Here is a 23,001-nt window from a genome sequence, read left to right as displayed (position 1 = left end):
CACCATATATCAGATGACCAACCAAAGTGTATACATAGGCTGGACCCAGGCTGCTGACATGATCAACAGCTCAGTCTCTATGTTGGACCCCCAACAACTGGAGTAGGAACTATCTCTGAAGCTGTTGCCTATCTGTAAAATATGCTCCCCTAACTGGACTACCTTTTCTGGTCTCAGTATGAGAGAATGTGCCTAGACCTGCAGTGACTTGATGTGCCAGGTTGGGGAGATACCCAGGAGTACATCCTCTCACAGGAGAAGGGGCAATGGGGAGAAGGAACTGAGAGATGCAAAGTGAAGAAATCAAGCACGTAAACATGCAAGGAAGAAAGGAAGGAAGGAAGGAAGGAAGAAAGAAAGAAAGAAAGGAAGGAAGGAAGGAAGGAAGGAAGGAAGGAAGGAAGGAAGGAAGGAAGGAAGGAAGGAAGGAAGGAAGAAAGAAAGAAAGAAAGAAAGAAAGAAAGAAAGAAAGAAAGAAAGAAAGAAAGAAAGAAAGAAAGAAAGAAAGAAAGAAAGGAAGGAAGGAAGGAAGGAAGGAAGGAAAGAAAAGAAAAGAAAGATAAGAACTGAAAAAAGTATCTAAATCAAGGAGTCAAATAGCCACTTGTTATACTGGCTTAGAATTCAGAAGAACACTTGTTCAACAGTTATGTTCAGAGAGTGTTTCAGGATTTCCAATTTGATCTTTCGAGAGTTAGTAAAGACTAATATCTGAAAATCACCATTATTTCAAATATTCTTGAAAGAGAAAGCATTGTATGAAGAGGTAATGAAGCAACAGGAGACATAAGGAAAAGACTCAACAGTGTAGGGTCACAAAATCCAAAGGGGTTTATAAAGGAAGTAGACAATAACATTTGTATTTCCTAAACTGATTATCCATTTTTTATTATTTTATTAGATATATTTTTATTTACATTTAAAATGATTTCCCCTTTCCTGGTCCTCCCCCCTGAAAATCGCATACCACCTGAAAATCTCCCCCCTGAAAATCCCTCCCCCCTGAAAATCTCCCTTCACCCTGTTCCCCAATCAACCCTCTCCCGCTTCCCTGTCCTGGTATTCCCTACACGGCGGCATTGAGACTAATCATTTTTTTTAGGCTGATTTATTTTATGATCCATAGTATTTTCAAATACATATATTGTTAGTAGAAAAAAACAATATGATCATTTCATTAGTTGCTGAAAAAGCATTTGACAAAATTCAGCATCCTTTCATGCTAAAAGTCTTGAAAAGAGCAGGAATTCAAGGCCCATACCTAAACATCGTTAAAGCAATATACAGCAAACCGGTAGCCAACATCAAACTAAATGGAGAGAAACTTGAAGCAATCCCACTAAAATCAGGGACTAGACAAGGCTGTCCTCTCTCACCATAGCTTTTCAATATAGTACTTGAAGTTCTAGCTAGAGCAATTAGACAACATAAGGAGGTCAAGGGAATACAAATTGGAAAGGAAGAAGTCAAACTATCACTATTTGCAGATGATATGACAGTATACTTAAGTAACCCCCCAAAAAAACTCCACCAGAGAACTCCTACAGCTGATAAACAACTTCAGCAAAGTGGCTGGTTATAAAATCAACTCAAGCAAATCAGTTGCCTTCCTATACTCAAAGGATAAGCAGGATGAGAAAGAAGTTAGGGAAATGACACCCTTCAGAATAGCCACAAACAATATAAAGTATCTTGGGGTGACTCTAACCAAACAAGTGAAAGTTCTATATGACAAGAACTTCAGGTCTCTGAAGAAAGAAATCGAAGAAGACCTTAGAAAATGGAAAAATCTTCCAGGCCCGTGGATTGGCAGTATTAATATAGTAAAAATGGCCATCTTGCCAAAAGCAATATATATAATGCAATCCTCATAAAAATCCCGACTCAGTTTTTCATAGAGTTAGAAAGAACAATTCTCAAATTCATCTGGGATAACAAAAAAACCCAGGATAGCTAAAACTATTCTCAACAATAAAAGAACTCCTGGGGAAATCAGTATCCCGGACTTTGAGCAGTATTACAGAGCAATAGTGTTAAAAAAAAGAAAAAAAAAAAAACTGCATGGTATTGGCACAGTGACAGACAAGTGGACCGATGGAATAGAATTGAAGATCCAGAAATGAATCCACACACCTTTGGTCACTTGATCTTCGACAAAAGAGCTGAAACCATCCAGTGGAAAAAAGATAGCCTTTTCAACAAATGGTTCAATTGGAGATCAGCATGCAGAAGAATGTGAATTGATTCATTCTTATCTCCTTGTACTAAACTCAAGTCCAAGTGGATCAAGGGCCTCCAAATAAAACAAGACACACTGAAACTAATAGAAAAGAAACTGGGGAAGACTTTTTTCTTAGCTTAACTATTTCCTACCATCTAATTATCTCATTTTGGTTGTTTTGGTGTTTTTGGAATCTAGAGATTTCATGTGTAATTTTTAACTGTTAGTATGAGAACTCTCCAATTTCTTCATGAAGGTATTCATTGCTTGAAATTTGCTCTTAGTACTGCTTCCATTTTGCCCCATTATTGTGGGTATGTTTTGCCTTCATTTTTATTGAATTCTAGAAAGATTTTAATTTCTTTTTTTCAAATTTCTTCCCTGACCAGATGATCACTGAGTAGAAATTTGTTCAGTTTCTGTAAGCTTTGTGTTGTTTTGTTGTTGAATTCCATCTTTATTCTATTGTTGTCTGATAGGATACAAGGAGTTATTTATAATTTCTTTCATCTGTTGACTCTTGCTTTGTGACCTATTATATGGTCAGTTTTGGAGAAGGTTACATGAGGTGCTGAGAAGGTATAATCTTTTATATTTGGATAAAATATTCTCTAGATATCTGTAAGAACCATTTGATTCACAAGCTCTGTTAGCTTCATTATATCTGTGTTTAGTTTCAGTTTGGATGACCTGGCAATTGGTGAGAGAGGTATATTGAAGACACCCCCCACTATTAATGTGTGGGGTTTTGTGTACAATTTAAGTTTTCACAGTGTTTCTTTTAAAATATGGATGCCCTTGCATTTCGGGCATAGATTTCAGAATTGGGACACCATCTTGGTGGATTATCCTTTGATGAGTATAAAGTGTCCTTCAGCATCCCTTTTGGTTATGTATGATTGAAAATCTATAGCCGGGTGGTGGTGGTGCACACCTGTAATCCAAGCACTCTGAGAGGCAGATTACAGGTGCACACCTGTAATCCCAGCACTCAGAAACAGGCGAGTTTCTGAGTTTGAGGCCAGCCTGGTCTACAGAGTGAGATCCAGGATATCCAGGGCTATACAGAGAATCCCTGTCTCAAGAAAAATATAAAAAAGAAGAAAAAGAAAATCTATTATATTATTTATTATAATCTACCTTGTATCTTCTGTCCATTTTTCCTTTGAAAACCTTTCAATAGCCCTTTACTCTTAGGTGATGTCTATCCATTTTCCATTCTGTTAGTCTCTGTCTTTTTATTGGTGAATAGAGACCATTGATATTGATAGATATTAGTGATTAGTGATTAATGTTGGTGGTAGTAGTCTGTGTGTGTGAGTGTGTGTGTGTGTGTGTGTGTGTGTGTGTGTGTGTGTGTGATGTTTCTTTTGGTTATGCTGGTATGGAATTATGCATTTCTTGTGTTTTCTTGGGTAGAGTAGCCCTCTTTTTTGGAGTTTTTCCCTCTAGTATAGTCTGTATGGATGGAATAATGGAAAATATTATTTAAATTTTGTTTTTCATGGAATATCTTGTTTTCTCTGTCTATGATTATTGTAAGTTTCCTATGGTATAGTAGGCTGAGATGGTGTCTGTGATCTCTTAGAAAATATAAGACATTTTCCCAAGCCATTCTAGCTTCTAAGTCTCTGTTGAGAAGTATGATATAATTCTAATACTTGTCCTTTATCTCTCACAGCTTTTAATATTCTTTCTTTGTTCTGTACATTTAGTGTTTTGATTGTTGTGTGGTGGAAGGATTTTCTTTTTCTTGGGCTTGATTTTTTCATAGCGTCCTGAATTTCCCAGATATTTTGTGCTAGAAACATTGGCTTTAACAATTTTTTGACTCATGTATCAATATCTTCTATGGTATCTTTTACATCTGAGATTCTCTTTTCCATCTTCTCTATTCTGCTGGTGATGCTTGTGTCTGTAATCCCTATTCTTTTTCTTAGGTTTTCCACCTCCAGCATTGTCTCTATTTTCTTTAGTGTTTCTATTTCTTTTTTCAGGTCTTTAACAGCATTGTTCATTTCCTTCACCATTTGTATTTTTCTGTATTTCTTTGTTTCTTAATTTCTTCTTTAAGGGCCTCTATATGTTTGATTATATGTTCCTGTATTGCTTTAAGGGATTTAATCATTTCCTGTTTAAAGGCCTCTATCATCTTCATATGATTAGATACAAGGTCATTTTCTTGCACTTCAGATTTGTTAGGATATTTAAGGCTTGCTGTTGTAGGATAGTTGAGTTTTGGAAGTGCCTATCTCCCTGGCTTTTGTTTATTGTATTCTCATGCTTACCTTTAGCCATAATATTATCCCTAATGTTGGCAAGCCTGGTAGTCCCTGATGGGAGCATGCCTCTTGGGCTACAGGTAGAGTTGGTAGTCTTTGATGTCATGAGGCCAGTGTAATTGCAACTAGAGCTCATTGTCCCTGTGGCAGTAGGCTTCCAGGGATGTAGATATGGCTGGTGGTCCCTTACAGTTTCATCCACTGTTTGTCCTGGGTATCAACAGGCCTCCAGGGATGCAGGTGGAGCTGTGACCTGGCAAATGGAGGGCAGAGGCAGCATCAGGGAGTTTTCTGTTGTTGGCTTTATCCAGAGGGGTCTGTATGCAAGGAATTGTGCTAGGGGGTCTCACCTGATGGTCAGTAACAGCTGCAGACATCTGGGATTGTGGCTAATTGCCCCTGATTGTAGCAGCCTTCCTGAGATTATGTTAATAACCTTTTATATAATAGTCAACCTGTAGAAGAACTCAAGTTCTTCAATGACTGTTTTTGTTGTTGTTGCTATTGCTTTTAGAATAGGTGCCCACATTGTAGTAATATTCACAATACAAATTACTGGCTTAGCAATATAAAATGAACAAATGTCTGAAATACATAATGGTGTTTCTATCCAAAGACAAAGAAAGAAGAACTTTAGATTGAGCAAAGGAGTTGTAGGATAGCACAGACTATATTTAACTGCACAAATGAAAAAATTTACTTGATTGAAATCAAAATTATTTTTCTCTGAAAAGATTCTCCCTGGAAGGTCCAAGGTAAACATTTTGCTGTGACATAGGCACACTATATTTTGTTTTGGGTCCTTACTACATGGATGTGTACAATTTTCATAAATCACTAAACTGAATCAATAAGATCCCCTTTTCATTTTACATAAAGTATACGTTAATAAACTCTACCGTGATGCTTATTGTTGTCCAATTCATTGATACCATAAGTTTTAAATTTGGAGGAAAGTGTTCTGGCAAGTTTACAAATCATATTATACATGGAAGACATCATAGTAGTAGTAAGAAACTTGAGCTTTTCAAAAATTCATGATTCTTTTGGACAGTGGACAGCAGATAAGAGTTGAAACAAAGAAGCTTCCCACTCTTGAGCATTGTATGACAATTATATACTTCCAGGGTTGTTCTACCTGCTTTGAGCCTGGAGGGATAGAACTGAAAATATCAGGCAGGAGTGTCCTTGACATAGTTATGATACCCACCATTGCAGTAGCAAGTAAAATGGTGTGCTGTCTCTTTTCTGTCTTTTAAAACAATACTGTCAGCTTGATACCTCAGGGTAATAGTACAATAAATTAGATAGCTAATTGAAATATTTAAAGCAACCAGACATCAGTATTCCCAAACCACCACAAAAGAGTAGAACAGAAAATCTGCCTCTTTAATATAAGTCTTTGCTAGGAAAGACACTTATTTTAGATTTAAGGTTCACTAGGGGAAATAATTTGAGTTTTATTTCAGCTCTTATTTATGTTATTTATCTCAATGTTAGGCAAACATATGTGTAAACACTGATCTACCACAATAAGCAGGAATTTTAAGATCTAGACCTTTGTCATGGGAATACATGTCACCATTGTATTACACTCCAATGAGTTTGCATCTTAAGACTCTATCCCCAAAGTGATCACTTACTCTTAGTGGTATGTAGCTGGCATAGATTCTGTTTTGCATACTTATATACCTACAGGCTTTGGACTGAAAAGTCAAATGACAGAGGATACAGTTTACTACAATGGATAACCATTAGGGCAAGCACTTCAGATGACCAATGGAGATTTTGCATTTTGAATACAATTTCTGACAAAAAAACTATTGTTCAAATATGAATGTCAGAGTTTCTGTACCTCCTTGCTTATATGTCAGGCAAACCAGTAATTTTAGATAATAATTGCCTTGAATATTAACCTTGTCCAGAATATAAGTCTTTTTTCCACTTCACTGTGATTCTATATACCAGCAGATCTATAATGAATAACAGAGGTGTACAAAATATTGAAACATTTTTACCAATAAATATAGTATGTCTCTAAATCAGTGGCTCCCAACTTGTGGGTTGAGATATTTTTGGCAAACTTCTATATCCAAAAATATTTACATTATGATTCATAATAGTAGCAAAATTATAGTTGTGAAGTCGCAACAAAATAATTTTATGACTGGGGTCACCACAACAAGGAGAAACTGCATTAAATGGATGACGCATTAGCAAAGTTGAAAACAACTACTCTATATGAACAGTGTATTGAAGCAGAGTCTCACTCTATATCCAGGCTTGCATGGACTGACCATCTAACAATTACTAGCTTGATATACCATCTAAGCCTTCCTACTGCTAGACATACATGAATAAGCTGCCCTCTCTCAGAAAACAAAGCACTTTGATGATTTAGAAATGTGAATAATATTACTATTTTTATTTATACCCAAACTAGAATCAATGATCTTTTCGTATACTTTTTTTGTCATTACTATGAAGAAATACACGACAAAAGCAACTTAAGAAAGATAGAGTATATTTAGGCTCATTTTTAATGGTATATAGCCTACCACCACAGAGAAGTCACAGCAGTAGACATTTGAAGCAGCAGGTTGCATTGTGTCTACAATAATATAAAAGAGAGAGAGAGAGAGAGACATTAATGCTGGTGCAAAGTTTATTTTCACCATTTTATTCATTTTAAGACCCAATCTCAATAATGGCAACACCCATATTCACTGTGGTTGTTCCCTTTTCAGAGATACAGCATCTACATCTGGTAGCTTTTGTTTTATGTATTATATTATGTGGAAATATCATATGCTAGGTCCTTCCAAATAAGTATAAAATTTAACATCACAACCTATATATACTTTACTTCATATAACAACCCACATCATTCAAAAGTAACACAAGAGGCAGAACACAAGGCAAATAGAGATGTATGAGGCTAATTTCGATTTTACACACAAGCAACATTGGATCATTAAAATTGATCAGCATCAGATAATCTGTATTAATGAATTAATTCCATTAATTCTTCTGCACCAGAATTTATGTAAGCAATTTCCATTCTTCTGGGGGCATCTTTCATGATTACTTCCCTATCTCTCTGCCAGTAACGGCTAAAAACAAGTTATAGATAGAATTGCAGAAATATCGATTGAAAAATATGAAAGTAATCAAGTTTTGGGTATTCATAATGAAATCTTAGAGCTAACAGCTCAATGTACTATAGTAGATGCTTCTTAAAATATATGCACATATAAAGGAAATCTAAATGGGATCTCTGAACAATGGAGGAGACAATGTTCCAAATAGATATTCCACCAAATGAAACATCCAGTGCCAAGAATGGGGTGCATATGTTTGAGTTTTTGCCAAATATACCCGACAAAAATGTTCAAACAACACAGACTATTTGGCCCTCTCCACAAAATGATGATATGGCCCTATGGATAAAGATAATACCTACATAACTCATTGAACATAGGTAAGCTGACCTGGTTCCTACTTAGAGCCTTCACCTCAGGTGATTAGTGTTTATGGTAATGAAAGTCAGTCTATACCCTATCAGGAAAAAAGTAAACAATAATCCAGGTACAAAACCTTAGATCTACCATGGTAATCTGCCTGTGTCATACATATACTGATGCAATAGTGGTACAAAAATTGTGGAATTGTCTGATTGAATTTAAGGCCCACTCCATGAAATGGGACCCATCTTAGACTCTGCTTGTACAACCAAGAACCTGAGCCTAGAAAGGTCATGGACCTAGGGGAAAAACCAAATACTTTTGTTCTGCTAAAGAAATCGAAATAAAATGATGCCTAATGACATTTTGCTATACCTATGCATCAGTTTCTTCTTCAGCCACCATTAGAGAAGTTTCTTTCTGTTTCTCTTCCCAATAGATAGGAATAAATACAGAGATCCACAACTGGACTATGGGTAGAGAGTGAAAGACCTTGGAAGACTTAGTTATAAATTGAATGTCTCCATCAAATCCATCCCCTCAGGGATCAGGAAACAGATAACTCTGTAGAAGGGGAGGCAGGAAGATTGAAATAGCCAGACAGGATGGAAAACACTAAGCAAATAAGTATTCCTAGACACAAAACTGATAAACACATGAACTCACAGAAACATTGCAATCATACATAGTGTCTACATAAGTATAAACCAGAAAAGGCCCCAATATTGAGGAAGAAAATGAACACAAGTCCTCATCCACACACTGAAATTTATCTTCAGTTAATAACTGTCTGTAAAAGAAAAAATAATTTTCCCCAAAAGGGCCTCATGGACATACAAACCACAATTAAAAGCAATCCCCATGCCCAGCAGTATATAGAAAAGCAAAAGAAAACCAAATTTGGAGGTCTTTGTCTCATAATGCTTTGTCTGAGTGTGTGTGTGTGTGTGTGTGTGTGTGTGTGTGTGTGTGTTATTCTATACATCTTTTGATATAGTGTAGTTTCCAGTTTTGTGTCTTTAAGGGTTATCCATGTGTGTTAATATGTGTATCTCTGCCTACTTATTTAGCTCTCTTTCTCTTTCCTTTTATTGTTTGGCCTATGTAGCTTTATTTATTTTACTTTGCTTATTTTGCTTTGTTATTTTTCCTGACTTTGTTTAGATGCCTGTTTGTTTTCTAATACAAGAAAGCAAGAAAATGTGTGGATATGAGTGAATGAGAAGGTGGGGGAATATGAGAATACTTGGGGTGATCTAGAAGGGTTGGAGGAGGCAAAACCATAATTGTTCTGTATACTATGAAAAAAAGCCCTATTTCAATTAAAAGAATTGTCACTATTCCTTTGGACCAATGTAATTAACATCTCCACATTGATTACTCTAGGGACCTTGGCTGTGCTGGGTATTGCTCTCTTAGGTCTTAGAAATAGCCATCTACTCTTTGATTTTTATCTAAGTGAGTTAAGGAATATTGTATCCACTGCATACTCTACCTTTTGCTAATATGCAATCTTTGTTTTTATTTATTTACATTTCAAGTGTTATCCCCTTACCCAGTTTACCCCATTCCTGAAAACCTGCTCTCCCATACCCCCTCCCCCTGCTTCTATGAGGGTGTTCCTCCACCCACCCACCCACTCCTGCCTCCCCAACCTCAATTCCCTTACACTGGGGCATCTTTCAGATCTCCATAGGTCCAAGGATCTCTCCTCCCATTGATTCCTGACAAGGCTGTCCTCTGCTATATATGCAGCCAGAACCATGTGTTCTCCTTGCTTAGTGGCATAGATCCCTGGGAGCTCTGGGGGGTCTGTTTGATTGATATTGTTCTTACTTTGGGGGTTCCAAACACCTTCAGATCCTTCAGTCCTTTCTCTAACTCCTCCTTTGGGGACCCCACACTCATTTCAATGGTTGTCAGCTAGCATCCTACTCTGTATTTGTAAGGCTCTGGCAGGGCATCTCAGGAGACAGCTATATCAGGCTCTTTTCATCAAGCCTTTCTTAGCATCCACAATAGTGTTAGAGTTTGGTGACTGTATCTGGGATGAATCCTCAGGTGGGGCAGTATCTGGATGGCAGTTCCTTCCGTCTCTGCTCTACACTTTGTCTCCATGAGTATTTTGTTCCCCTTTCTAAGAAGGACCAAAGCACCTACTCTTTGGTCTTCCTTCTACTTGAGCTTGTGGTCTGTGAATTGTGTCTTGGGTATTTCGAGCTTTTGGGCTAATAACCACTTATCAGTGAGTGCATACCATGTGTGCTTATTTATTATTGGATTACCTCACTCAGGATGATATTTTCTAGGTCCATCCATTTGCCTAAGAATTTCATTAATTCATTGTTTTAATAGCTGAGTAGTACTCCATTGTGCAAATATACCACATTTTCTGTATACATTCCTCTGTTGAAGGACATCTGGGTTCTTTCCAGCTTCTGGATATTATAAATAATGCTGCTATGAACATTGTGAAACACGTGTCCTTTTTATATGTTGGAGCATCTTTTAGGTATATGCCCAAGAGTGGTATAGCTGTTCAGGTAGTACTATGTCCAATTTTCTGAGGAACCACCAAACTGATTTCCAGAGTGGTTGTACCATCTTGTAATACCACCAGCAATGGAGGAGTGTTCCTCTTTCTCTACATCCTTGCCAGCATCTGCTGTCATCTCAGTTTTTCATCTTATCCACTCTGACTGTTTTGAGGTAGAATCTCAGCATCATTTTGATTTGCATTTTCCTGATGATTAAGCATGTTGAACATTTCTTTAGGTGCTTCTCAGTCCTTTGAGTTTCCTCAGTTGAGAATTCTGTTTAACTCTGCTCCCTATTTTTAATAGGGTTGTTTGGTTCTCTGGAGTCTACCTCCTTGAGTTCTTTGTAGATATTGGATATTAGCCCTCTATCAGATGTAGGATTGGTAAAGATCTTTTTCCAATCTGTTGGTTGGCATGTTGTCCTGTTGGTAGTGTCCTTTGTCTTACAGAAGCTTTGCAATTTTATGAGGTCCCATTTGCCAATTCTTGATCTTAGAGGATAAGCCATTGGTATTCTGTAAATCTTAGACATACCATTTGACATAGTTGCCTAATGTGATATCATCAAAATCTCAAAGTGGGGGAAAAGACAACAGAAAGTTATGTGTTAATCTTGTATGGTGTCATTGAAAACTTCCAAATACAACAGAAGAGAATGTTGATGTGATCCATTTCTTAAATTGTAATATTTACAAAATAGGCAGAACATATCAGCTGTGTACTGATTTTTCTCTTTTTCTTTTGCTATAGTAAGGATTAATCTTAGTGCCTTAGGCATGCTAGACAGACACTCTGCCACCTAATTATGATTGTAACAATGTTTTTATATTTTATTTTAAGATAGGATCTTGACATGTAGTCCAAGCTGACTTTGAACTCTCACCTTAGGACAGCATAGCTAGAACTCAAGATCCTTGCTGGGATTACAGGGCTGTGCCACCAAGCCTAATTTTTAATTTTAATTTATGTTTACGTCTCTTCCTTCAACTTTCTGCTTCTCTTCCTGCCATTAGAGATCTCCCTGACACACACCAGACTTAAATAATTTACAAGGTGATTCATGACTCTTGGGGGAAAGTACACACATGTTGTAATGAGATCAGCTTAACAAGGGGAACAGAAAGAAGATGAAGCATTCCCTGAGATGAAACAGTGGATTTTGTTGACACATACTTGGAAAACCAGTAGTTTATGTATGAGAAGTCATCTCTAGTTTCAGGTGTTTTGTTATTTCTGTTTTGACTTTAAAAGTAAAATCCCTCACAAAATCCTTTACTGTAACCTTTTCTTCCAATTCAATTGAATTTGTAATGGTCTGAGCTGTCACAGAGTGCATTTTGAAAGTTACTTGCATTTTTATAAAATGCAGATGGTACATGGAAATAAGTCCAAAATCATGATTCTTTTAAAATATTTTTTCATTTGAATTCTAAATATCTAGGCTTAATAATTTTGGGGGATGGTTTATTATTAATTCCTTCTTAAAACCACTATACTTAGTTTTCTTGAGTAGGCACCTCTTGTCACCTCTTGTGAATTGGTGCTATGTATGATAAATGTTTCTTTATCACATTGCTGGACATCTGTGGATAGGTTGCAGTGCAGTTAGTCTAGGCCAAATTTACCTGTTGATGTGTTAGTGTGGAGAGCAGATGAAGTTCTGATTGAATGTGTATTGACTTGAGCATGGCCATATCAATTTCCCTACTGCCTCAGACCCGTAAGAATGGGAAAGCCTTACCATGGCCTGGCTTGATGAAATAACAAAGACATCACCTGGTCTGAGCATGAGTTGTTACAAACAGTTGATGTTTCCAAATGATTGGCTGCATTTATGAACAGTTGACCTTTAGCTAAAACAAGTGAGTGCAGAAATTATGAACTATAGCTTTCCACTCCTGGATGATGTCATCCGGGGACCTTTCTCCTACTGAGACCCCATCCCTTGGCAAGATAACCTAATCTGCTTTCTCCTCATCTATCTGTGTATAATGAACCCACATCCATAACCCAATTTTTACTTGCTGAAACTCCACATTTTCCATGAGTTCATGACTTCTGTTTCCTTTGAGGTTTTACTTTCTTTGAGAATAAAGTTTGACTCTCATTCTGATTTCTCTTGCCCTTTGATGTGTTGTTTAGATACTACATTAAAGAGCATCAGAAACTAACATCTAATTAGCTTTCCAGACAATTTTGAAGTAGCTTTCTTGCCTACCAGATGCCTTGTTCTTTTTTGCCTTGTTTCCATCTTCCTGCCCTTTAAGCCTTCCTACCATAGACTGGACATCAGTACATGGCAGATAAGACTTTATTATATTGAGTTGATTAACACCTTAAGGAAATAAATGTACAAGAGAGTTCAACATCTCTAAATCTGGGATTTGCATTCATGAGTATGAATGAGCTTACATTTAGTCACATTAGCTGGCTGTTTTTGAGATAATCTCAGGGAAATGTAATTGTCATATTTGACTTTGTGTTCTAAGGCAAGAAGGAAAAAAGATGGTTTTCTGTAGGCTCTAAATTTGACCTTATTTTAATGATTTAATTTCTATTACAAGTTTTTAAAAAATTAAGAATAAACTTTCTAAACTTATCATAGTCATGTTTTTCTGGTGAACCATACACACAGTGTTAATTTGCATTGCATGTTCATGGCATTTTTTAAGAATAATCTTGTTAAAGGCAGAATCCATTTTTACTTTTTAATCAAGAATTCTGTCTTTGATAGTAAGTTACTGAGAGGCATATTTATAAAACCTGACAATCCAGGGGGAGTTTCCCTGGTTTGCTTTGTGGAGATAGTCTAACATATTTCCAGGATATTAATCATGTCATTCTTTATGGATGTCATATTTTTATTATTGTACTGATTGCACAAGTAAAACAAAAATTGTGGTAATGAAAACTCAAGAGACAAATTGAAAATCTCAAACACAAATTAAATACTTATCATTAACTGGATAATCTTAAACACAGAAGAGAAGTGAGACCATGTACATCACTTTACCTACCTCTGACAGAAGGTATAACTAACCAAAACCTAATGAATGTATGGAAAAGTTTAATTGCACTTATCGAGACTACAAGTGGGACAACTCTACGGTGGTTTAGTATGGAGGCTTAAGGACACATTCAAGAATCTAGATATGTTTATTTCAGCTTCATATCAAGGAATTCCTTAGTCCCATTCCCCTCATGATAAGAATATGGTTATGACAGTGCTAACCATCAAGTAAAAATATAACAGTGGCTATGGGAATATGTCTTTGTGTTTGTATGTATATCTGTATATATGTATCCTGTTCAGGTGCACAGGATGTGTGTGTGTGTGTGTGTGTGTCCCTGTCTGCATGTCTGCCTGCCTACCTCCCTTACATGTTGCTTTTCAGATGTCTTTTTGATGAGGGGGGGGGATACATTTCTCAATAGCTTAGAGCTCTCTGTAAAAGCTAGACTGGCTGCCATTTGTGCCCCACAGATCTGCCTCTTTCTATTTGTCCCCAACCCAGAACTGGAATTACAAATGTGTGCCACCATACACAACTTTTTACAAGGGTTCAGGAAATCAAACTTTGATCCTCATGAACTGTCTTCCTAGCTACAGAAAACATTTCTTGATCATATTTGAGAGAGACAGAGAGAGACAGAGAGAGAGAGAGAGAGAGAGAGAGAGAGAAGTTTCTTAAATTTGAAGCTTTCTTCTGCCCTTGGAATACTTTCTTTTGTTATTACATTAACTAAATTTATGCATATGATGTATATATGGTGAATATTTGCATAAAGGAAATGATAAAAAACATTTTATTTAATTATAACAACTTGGGTTTCTAGTAGAATACATAATTTGGCCTACATCATAACATTCTAATCTTTATATATGTCATCTAAAACCTTATGATATAAAGCTGTATAAAATAACTGTCATTTCCTCAGCTAATATTAAGTATGGATGAAGAGATGACTAAGGAATTAAAAGTACTTGCTGTTCTTCTGAGGGACCTACGGTCAATTTCAAGCACCTACATGGCAGCTCACAACTCTCATAACTCCAGTTCTGGGGGATTTGACACTTAGACTCACACAAATAGAAACAAATACATGTAATTTTTTTGCACAACAAAGTGAATGAAAATAATAATAAAGCCTTGCTTGAAAGTTCAAGTATAAGTTTTTGATACTGCTGAATCTTAGCTTTCCAAATTTTAATTTCTCTTTCCTGTTTCTTTGTTATCTAATACTATGCACTGGCCAAAGAATCTGTCTGCTCATTCACGACTCATCTCAGGTTCCCAGGCTCATTCCAGGCTTAATTCTTTATCACTCTGTGTAAATGCAACAGAGAAGATTTTATACTACAGGTAAAATTATTTTTTAAACTAGTTCTAAATGGCATATGTTTTCAGATATATAATTTAAAATAGTTCCTTCTTTTTATATTTCAAAGATTTCTTATATAAATACAACATATTTATATAGGATCATGTGATTATGCTCACCCTTTACTCTGTCCTCCAATTTCTCCCAGAACTCCCTTTCACATATCCCTCTCAACTCCATGTTCTCCTTTTATTAATTATAACCCACTGAATCCAATAAATCCTATCATGTGCCCAAAGATTTGAGGTCATACACTGGGGCACTGGAAATTTATCAGGGGCTACACTCCTAAAGTAAAATACTCTCCCTCTGGAAACCATTTACAGCTTCTCAGCTGTAATAATAACTCCTCAGCTAAAAGTGGGGACATAGAATCCCATCCCCAGTCCACGATGAAGCTTAAAATAAATGAATATAAATAGTGTTTGTATAAAATGATCTGTAACATTCTAGTATGAATTTGAATGTTTTCTTGAGTTTGCCGAGATTGAATTGAATGATGCAATAATCAGTTTCCTTTTTTCTTAGTCTTATTTTACATTTTTAGAATAAAGTTTTATTGAAAATGGAATTTTTTCCTCACATAATATATCTTGATCATGGTTTTCCCTCCCTTTGCTTATCCCAGTTCTTCCCCGTGTCCCTCCCATGGAGATCTACTCACTGTCTATCTCTAAATAAAAATAAATTGACTTCTAAGGTATTATAATATAATATATGATAATATATTATATGATTAGATAAAACAAAACACATCCGAATTGGACAAAATGAACATAAGGAAAAGAGCTCAAGAGAAGGCACAAGAAGCAGACCCACCCCTTCCAAACTTTACTCCCACTCATTTCTTTATTCCAGTCCCCAACCCAAGCAGACTTTTTTTTTTTGGAATCCACTGGCTACTCTGACCAGGACAGTAGGTAGGTTTATTACAGATAATCACCTATACCCTCTCTCACTAAATTCTAATCGCCAAATCTCATCCCTACCTCTGCAGCAGGAAACTACTTGCTGAGGCTATTTCTCATTCTCACCTTGCCTGCCCCTTCAGTGGATCACATCAATTTTCCCCTTAGAACCCCCTCCCTCCATTAATTGCTTTATCCTATCGTCACATCAAGTATGCTCGTTCTAGGAAATCTGCAGGCCACTCCAGCCAGGGAATCAGACAGACAGGCTAACTGTAGCTCTTCATCTTTTCCAATGCACCTCCAAATCCAATCCCATAGTCTCATCCCAGTGTGGCCGCTCCTCACTCTCTGTCCCCAAGGGAGTAAGCAGATCCTGGTGGCTTTCCTTTCTCTTAAGGATCTCCTCAGTTCTCCTTCCTAACCCATCCCCAATACTAAGTGTCAGTTCTCAATACCTAAAAAACACATTCTACTCTTTTATGTTTTGAGATTATAATTACACCATTTCTCTCTTCCCTTGATCCCAAATCTATACAAAATCCAAATCTATCTAAATACCTGCTCTCTTTCAAAATCTTTTCTATTAATTGTTATGCATTCTTAAAAAAATAGTTTTTTTGAAAATTTCATACAACATGTTTTGATCATATTTACTCCTACAACTCTTCAGAGATCCACTCCCCTTCTCTATCCACCCAAATTTGTCTCCTTTTTATATAGACTTAAAACCAATTTTTATTGCCTAAATATTCTTGGATGTGTAGTCTTCCACTGAATCAACTTAGCAGAGTCTATACTTTTAGATAATACTGACTGTTGTTCTCCTAGCAGCTAACACTTCTCAGTAGCTCTGGCTAGGGGTGTGTCTGTATGCTTAACTCGCCTCTTCAGACTGGGAATTCATTTGGCTTGGGCTTGTGTAGATTTTGTCACAACTGCTATTGAGGGTTTTTTTTATATATCTTGTATAGATAAGCCTAGATCCTCAGAGTTCATATGTGAAATAGCAATATTTTGTTCATAATACAGCATTTAACAACACTCTTCCCCATCCTCTGAATCATAAGTTCCTTCTGTCTCCTATTCCAGGTTGTTCCATGTATTTCCTTTTATGTAATTGCCCAAAATATTACACCAAACTTTAAGCTTTATAAGAACATATTACTTTTGTTTGTATTTTTGTCACTTGAATTTGTGCGTTGTTGTTGTTGTTGTGTTGTTGTTCCATCCACCCATTCCCCACTCACCCCCCTCCCACTTCTCTGTCCTGGTACTCCCCTACAGTGCTATATCAAGCCTATCCAGGGTCAGGGCAGTCTCCTACCTTCCTTCTTGGGAATCATTTGATATGTTAATTGTGTCTTGAGTATTCAGAGCTTCTAGGCTAATATCCACTTATCAGTGACTGCATTCAATGTGTATTCTTTTATGATTGGGTTAACTTACTTAGGATGATATTTTCCACTTCCAACCATTTGTTTAAGAATTTCATGAATTCATTGTTTTGAATTGCTGAGTAGTATTCCATTGTGTAAATATACTACATTTTCTGTATCCATTACTCCACTGAGGGACATCTGGGTTCTTTCCAGCTTCTGGCTATTATAAATAAGGCTACAATGAACATAGTGGAGCATGTGTCCTTATTGCAAGCTGGGGAATCCTCTGGGTATATACCCAGGAGTCATATAACAGGGTCCCCAGGATAGCTAAAACTATTCTCAACAGTAAAAGAAATTCTGGGGGAATCAGTGTTCCAGACCTCAAGCAGTGCTACAGAGTAATAGTGTTAAAAACTGCATGGTATTGGTATAGTAACAGGCAGGTAGAGCAATGGAATAGAATTGAAGACCCAGAAATGAACCCACATACCTATGATCAATTGATCTCTGACAAAGGAGCTGAAAACATCCAGTAGAAAAAAGATAACCTTTTCAACAAATGGTGCTGGTTCAACTGGAGGTCAGCATGCAGAAGAATGCAAATTGGTCCATTCTTATCTCCTTGTACTCAGCTCAAGTCCAAGTGGATCAAGGACCTCCACATAAAACCAGGCACACTGAAACTAATAGACAAGACACTTGGGAGGAGCATTGAGGACATGGGCACAGGGGTGTTCCTGAACAGAACACCAGTAGCTTATGCTCTAAGATCCAGAATTGACAAATGTGACCTCATAAATTACAAAGTTTCTGTAAGGCAAAGGACACTGTCAAAAGAACAGAACAGCAACCCACAAATTGGGAAAAGGTCTTCACCAACCCTACATCCGACAGAGGGCTAATATATACAAAGAACTCAAGAAGTTAAACTCCAGAGAGCCATATAACCCTATTAAAAAATGGGGTACAGAGGTTTACCCGATTCTAATGTGGAGTCCGTATCCAGTAGTTGAAAAGATTATCCTGCTTAAAGAAAATAGGCTATGATAATAAGCTATGCAAACCATAAAATACAAAGAACAATTTAATGAAATAATGAAAACAGTTCAAGATATAAAGCTAAAATTTAACAAAGAATTAGAATAATTGAACACCTCCCCACAAAAACCATAAATGAAAAAATAGGATATCAAGCAAAAGTATCAGAACCCTTACCAACAAAGTGTGAAACGTGGAAAAGAGAATCTCAGACATTGAACAAATATATACTTCATTCAAAGAAAATGCAGACTCTAAGATAATTCAGGCAGAAAACATCTAGGAAGCCCTGGCCAGTACTGAAAAACCAAATATGTGAACAATCGGAATAGAAAAAGGAAAAGAAACCTAGGACAAAATCAAAACAAATATTTTTTAGAAAATATTGCCAAACATAAAGAATAATTTGGCTAGCAGTGTGCATGACCCATAGATCACATCAAATAGAACTAGTAGACAAAAGAAGTTTCCTATGACATACAATAATCAAAACACTAAACATATTGAACAAAGAAAGGATATTAAAAGCTACAAGAGGGGAAAAGAGCTAGTAAAATATAAAGGCTTGACCATTAGAATGGCATCTGACTTCTCTGAGATATGCCAGATTTCCCTCCAGAGGACTATACCCAGACAATCTGTCAATAACAATACATGGAGAATAGAAAACATTCTACGATAAAACCAAATTTAAGCGGTATTTATTGGCCAATCAATATTTATAGAAGACATTAGGAAAAACATACATTATCCTGAAGATAATAACTATTCCTAAGAAGACAAAATGAATAAATAGCCCCAGAAAAGTACATTTAAAAAAGGGAGAACTGACATTGTACTAACAAAATAACAAAAATCAATAAACACAAGTCATTGATAACTCTCAATATTCATGGCCTCAATTCTGCAATACAAAGATACATATGAACAAATTGGATTAGAATTTAGAGTCCATGTTTAGGCTTCATTTGCAAAGGCAATTTACCATTAACAATAGAAATAACTTCAAGGTAAGAGGATAGGAAAAAAAAGTATTCCTAGAAAATAGATCCAAGAAGAAAAAAATGTATAGACATTTTAGTATCTTACAAAATATATCTTAAATAAAAACTAATCAGAAGAGATAGAGAAGGGTACATAATCATCAAAGGAAAAATCCACCAAGAAGATATTGCAATTCTAAACATTTATGCACAAAATATAAAGGCACAGAAGTTTATAAAAGGGATTCTTCCACGTTTTTATGTATTTATCCTCACACAATGTTAGTGGGTAAATTCAATATCCTGCTCTTACTATTAGACAAGTCATCTCTACAAAAACTAAACAGCAAAATGCTGGAGTTAAAAAAAAATCATGAACCAAATAGACCTAGCAGATATTTACAGAACATATCATACTTTCATCACAGAAATTCACAGAAGTTTCACCAAAATTGACTACCTATATGGATATAAGGTGAGGATCACCATATAAGATAACTAAACTAATATCCTGTCTCTGATGTGATCACCATGGATTAAAGCTGGATATCAACAATAGAAATATTAGAAGTTTGACAAACATGAAAATTAACAGAACATCAAGTTAACACTAAATAAAAAGAGGGTGAAGACAGAAATTTAGAAGGAAATTAAAAATTCTTAGATGGCATGGAATAGTTCCTGCCCCTGGAGCATGGCTAACAGTGCATGGACCTCCATGATTATTGATGCTTGCTAGGTGTGAGGCTTGTTTGTATAATAATGTACATAATTTACATTATGTTCCTCCTTTGGGGAATGCTCTCCCCATTAAAGTTAATGGTGCCATGACAATTAGAATCAGCATGAATCCAGGAGGCAAGAATATGTTGCTCAGCAAAATGGTGATCGCAGTGACCTTCAGGACAGCTCTTAAGATAAGGAAAATAACTCTGAAAAAAAGAGTTAAAATGTAAATTTTTTCAACTATGCAAAATATAGGAATTTGTTTCAGGGGCTTCATGGAACTGAAAGAACAGGGCCACAGCTGTATTCATAATCTAGCTTCTCAGAAACATACAAAGGCAGGCAGATTTCAGAGTCCAAGATCAGCCTAGTACAGATCAAGTTTAGGCCCAGGAAAGGTGGGAATGGTGATCTCAGAGTGATATTTCATCCAGCTGGTTTATTACCTGTACTTACAAATGCAGGCAGATTGCTGAATTCATTTGCCATGTTTTTTTTTTTTTGTTTTTTTTTTTTTTTAAGTACTTGCTGGATTATTTTGAGAATCAAGGGGCTAATGTTCATAAAATGCTGATTCTTGGGAGCTGTCAGTTTGTACCCACAATTGACCTGGAGTCATTTAGTTTATTGCTCCCAAATGCCTCTTCCTTAGGACCACCTCTCCAAGCTGAGGCTAGTTCTTGGCAGCGATATCCCATTTTTCTTTTAATTTTTTATTCGATATAATTTATTTACATTTCAAATGATTTCCCCTTTTCTAGCCCCCCCCCCACTCCCCGAAAGTCCCGTAGGCCCCCTTCTCTTCCCCTGTCCTCCCACCTACCCCTTCCCAATTCCCGGTTCTGGTTTTGCCAAATACTGCTTCACTGAGTGTTTCCAGAACAAGGGGGCACTCCTCCGTTCTTCTTGTTCCTCATTTGATGTGTGGATTATGTTTTGGGTATTCCAGTTTTCTAGGTTAATATCCACTTATCAGGGGGTGCATACCATGATTCACCTTTTGAGACTGGGTTACCTCACTTAGTATGATGTTCTCCAGCTCCATCCATTTGCCTAAGAATTTCATGAATTCATTGTTTCTAATGGCAGAATAGTACTCCATTGTGTAGATATACCACATTTTTTGCATCCACTCTTCTGTTGAGGGATACCTGGGTTCTTTCCAGCATCTGGCAATTATAAGTAGGGCTGCTATGAACATAGTAGAGCATGTATCCTTATTACATGGTGGGGAATCCTCTGGGTATATGCCCAGGAATGGTATAGCAGGATCTTCTGGAAGTGAGGTGCCCAGTTTTCGGAGGAGCCGCCAGACTGATTTCCAGAGTGGTTGTACCAATTTGTAACCCCACCAGCAGTGGAGGAGAGTTCCTCTTTCTCCACACCCTCTCCAACACCTGCCGACTCCTGAATTTTTAATCTTAGCCATTCTGACTGGTGTAAGATGAAATCTTAGGGTTGTTTTGATTTGCATTTCCTTAATGACTAATAAAGTTGAGCATTTTTTAAGATGCTTCTCCGCCATCCGAAGTTCTTCAGGTGAGAATTCTTTGTTTAACTCTGTACCCCATTTTTTCATAGGGTTGTTCGGTTTTCTGGAGTCTAACTTCTTGAGTTCATTATATATATTGGATATTAGCCCTCTATCTGATGTAGGATTGGTGAAGATCTTTTCGCAATTTGTTGGTTGCCAATTTGTCCTCTTGATGGTGTCCTTTGCCTTACGGAAACTTTGTAATTTTATGAGGTCCCATTTGTCAATTCTTGCTCTTAGAGCATACACTATTGGTGTTCTGTTCAGAAACTTTCTCCCTGTACCGATGTCCTCAAGGGTCTTCCCCAGTTTCTTTTCTATTAGCTTCAGAGTGACTGGCTTTAAGTGGAGGTCCTTGATCCATTTGGATTTGAGCTTAGTACAAGGAGACAAGGATGGATCAATTCGCATTCTTCTGCATGCTGACCTCCAGTTGAACCAGCACCATTTGTTGAAAAGGCTATCTTTTTTCCATTGGAGGTTTTCAGCCTCTTTGTCGAGGATCAAGTGGCCATAGGTGTGTGGGTTCATTTCTGGATCTTCAATCCTGTTCCATTGATCCTCTTGCCTGTCACTGTACCAATACCATGCAGTTTTTAACACTATTGCTCTGTAGTATTGCTTGAGGTCAGGGATACTGATTCCGCCAGATTTTCTTTTGTTGCTGAGAAGAGTTTTAGCTATCCTGGGTTTTTTGTTGTTCCAGATGAATTTGATAATTGCTCTTTCTAACTCTGTGAAGAATTGAGTTAGGAATTTGATGGGTATTGCATTGAATCTGTATATTGCTTTTGGCAAAATGGCCATTTTAACTATATTAATTCTACCGATCCATGAGCATGGGAGGTTTTTCCATTTTTTGAGGTCTTCTTCCATTTCCTTCTTCAGAGTCTTGAAGTTCTTGTCATACAGATCTTTCACATGTTTGGTAAGAGTCACCCTAAGATACTTTATACTATTTGTGGCTATTGTGAAGGGGGTCATTTCCCTAATTTCTTTCTCAGCCTGCTTATCCTTTGAGTATAGGAAGGCCACTGATTTGCTTGAGTTGATTTTATAACCTGCCACTTTGCTGAAGTTGTTTATCAGCTGTAGGAGCTCTCTAGTGGAGTTTTTTGGGTCATTTAGGTAGACTATCATGTCATCTGCAAATAATGATAGTTTGACTTCTTCCTTTCCAATTTGTATCCCTTTGACCTCCTTATGTTGTCGAATTGCCCGAGCTAGTACCTCAAGTACAATATTGAAAAGATAAGGAGAAAGGGGGCAGCCTTGTCTGGTCCCTGATTTCAGTGGGACCAGTGGGTGCTTCAAGTTTCTCTCCATTTAGTTTGATGCTGGCTACCGATTTGCTGTATATTGCTTTTAGTATGTTTAGGTATGGGCCTTGAATTCCTGTTCTCTCCAAGACTTTAAGCATGAAAGGATGCTGAATTTTGTCAAATGCTTTTTCAGCATCCAATGAAATGACCATGCGGTTTTGTTCTTTGAGTTTGTTTATGTAGTGGATTGTATTGATGGATTTCCGTATATTGAA

Source organism: Apodemus sylvaticus, chromosome X (assembly GCF_947179515.1).
Source record: "Apodemus sylvaticus chromosome X, mApoSyl1.1, whole genome shotgun sequence".
In the NCBI taxonomy this organism is placed as follows: domain Eukaryota; kingdom Metazoa; phylum Chordata; class Mammalia; order Rodentia; family Muridae; genus Apodemus; species Apodemus sylvaticus.
The sequence above is the reverse complement of the archived record's forward strand: the minus strand, read 5'-3'. Positions refer to the sequence as shown.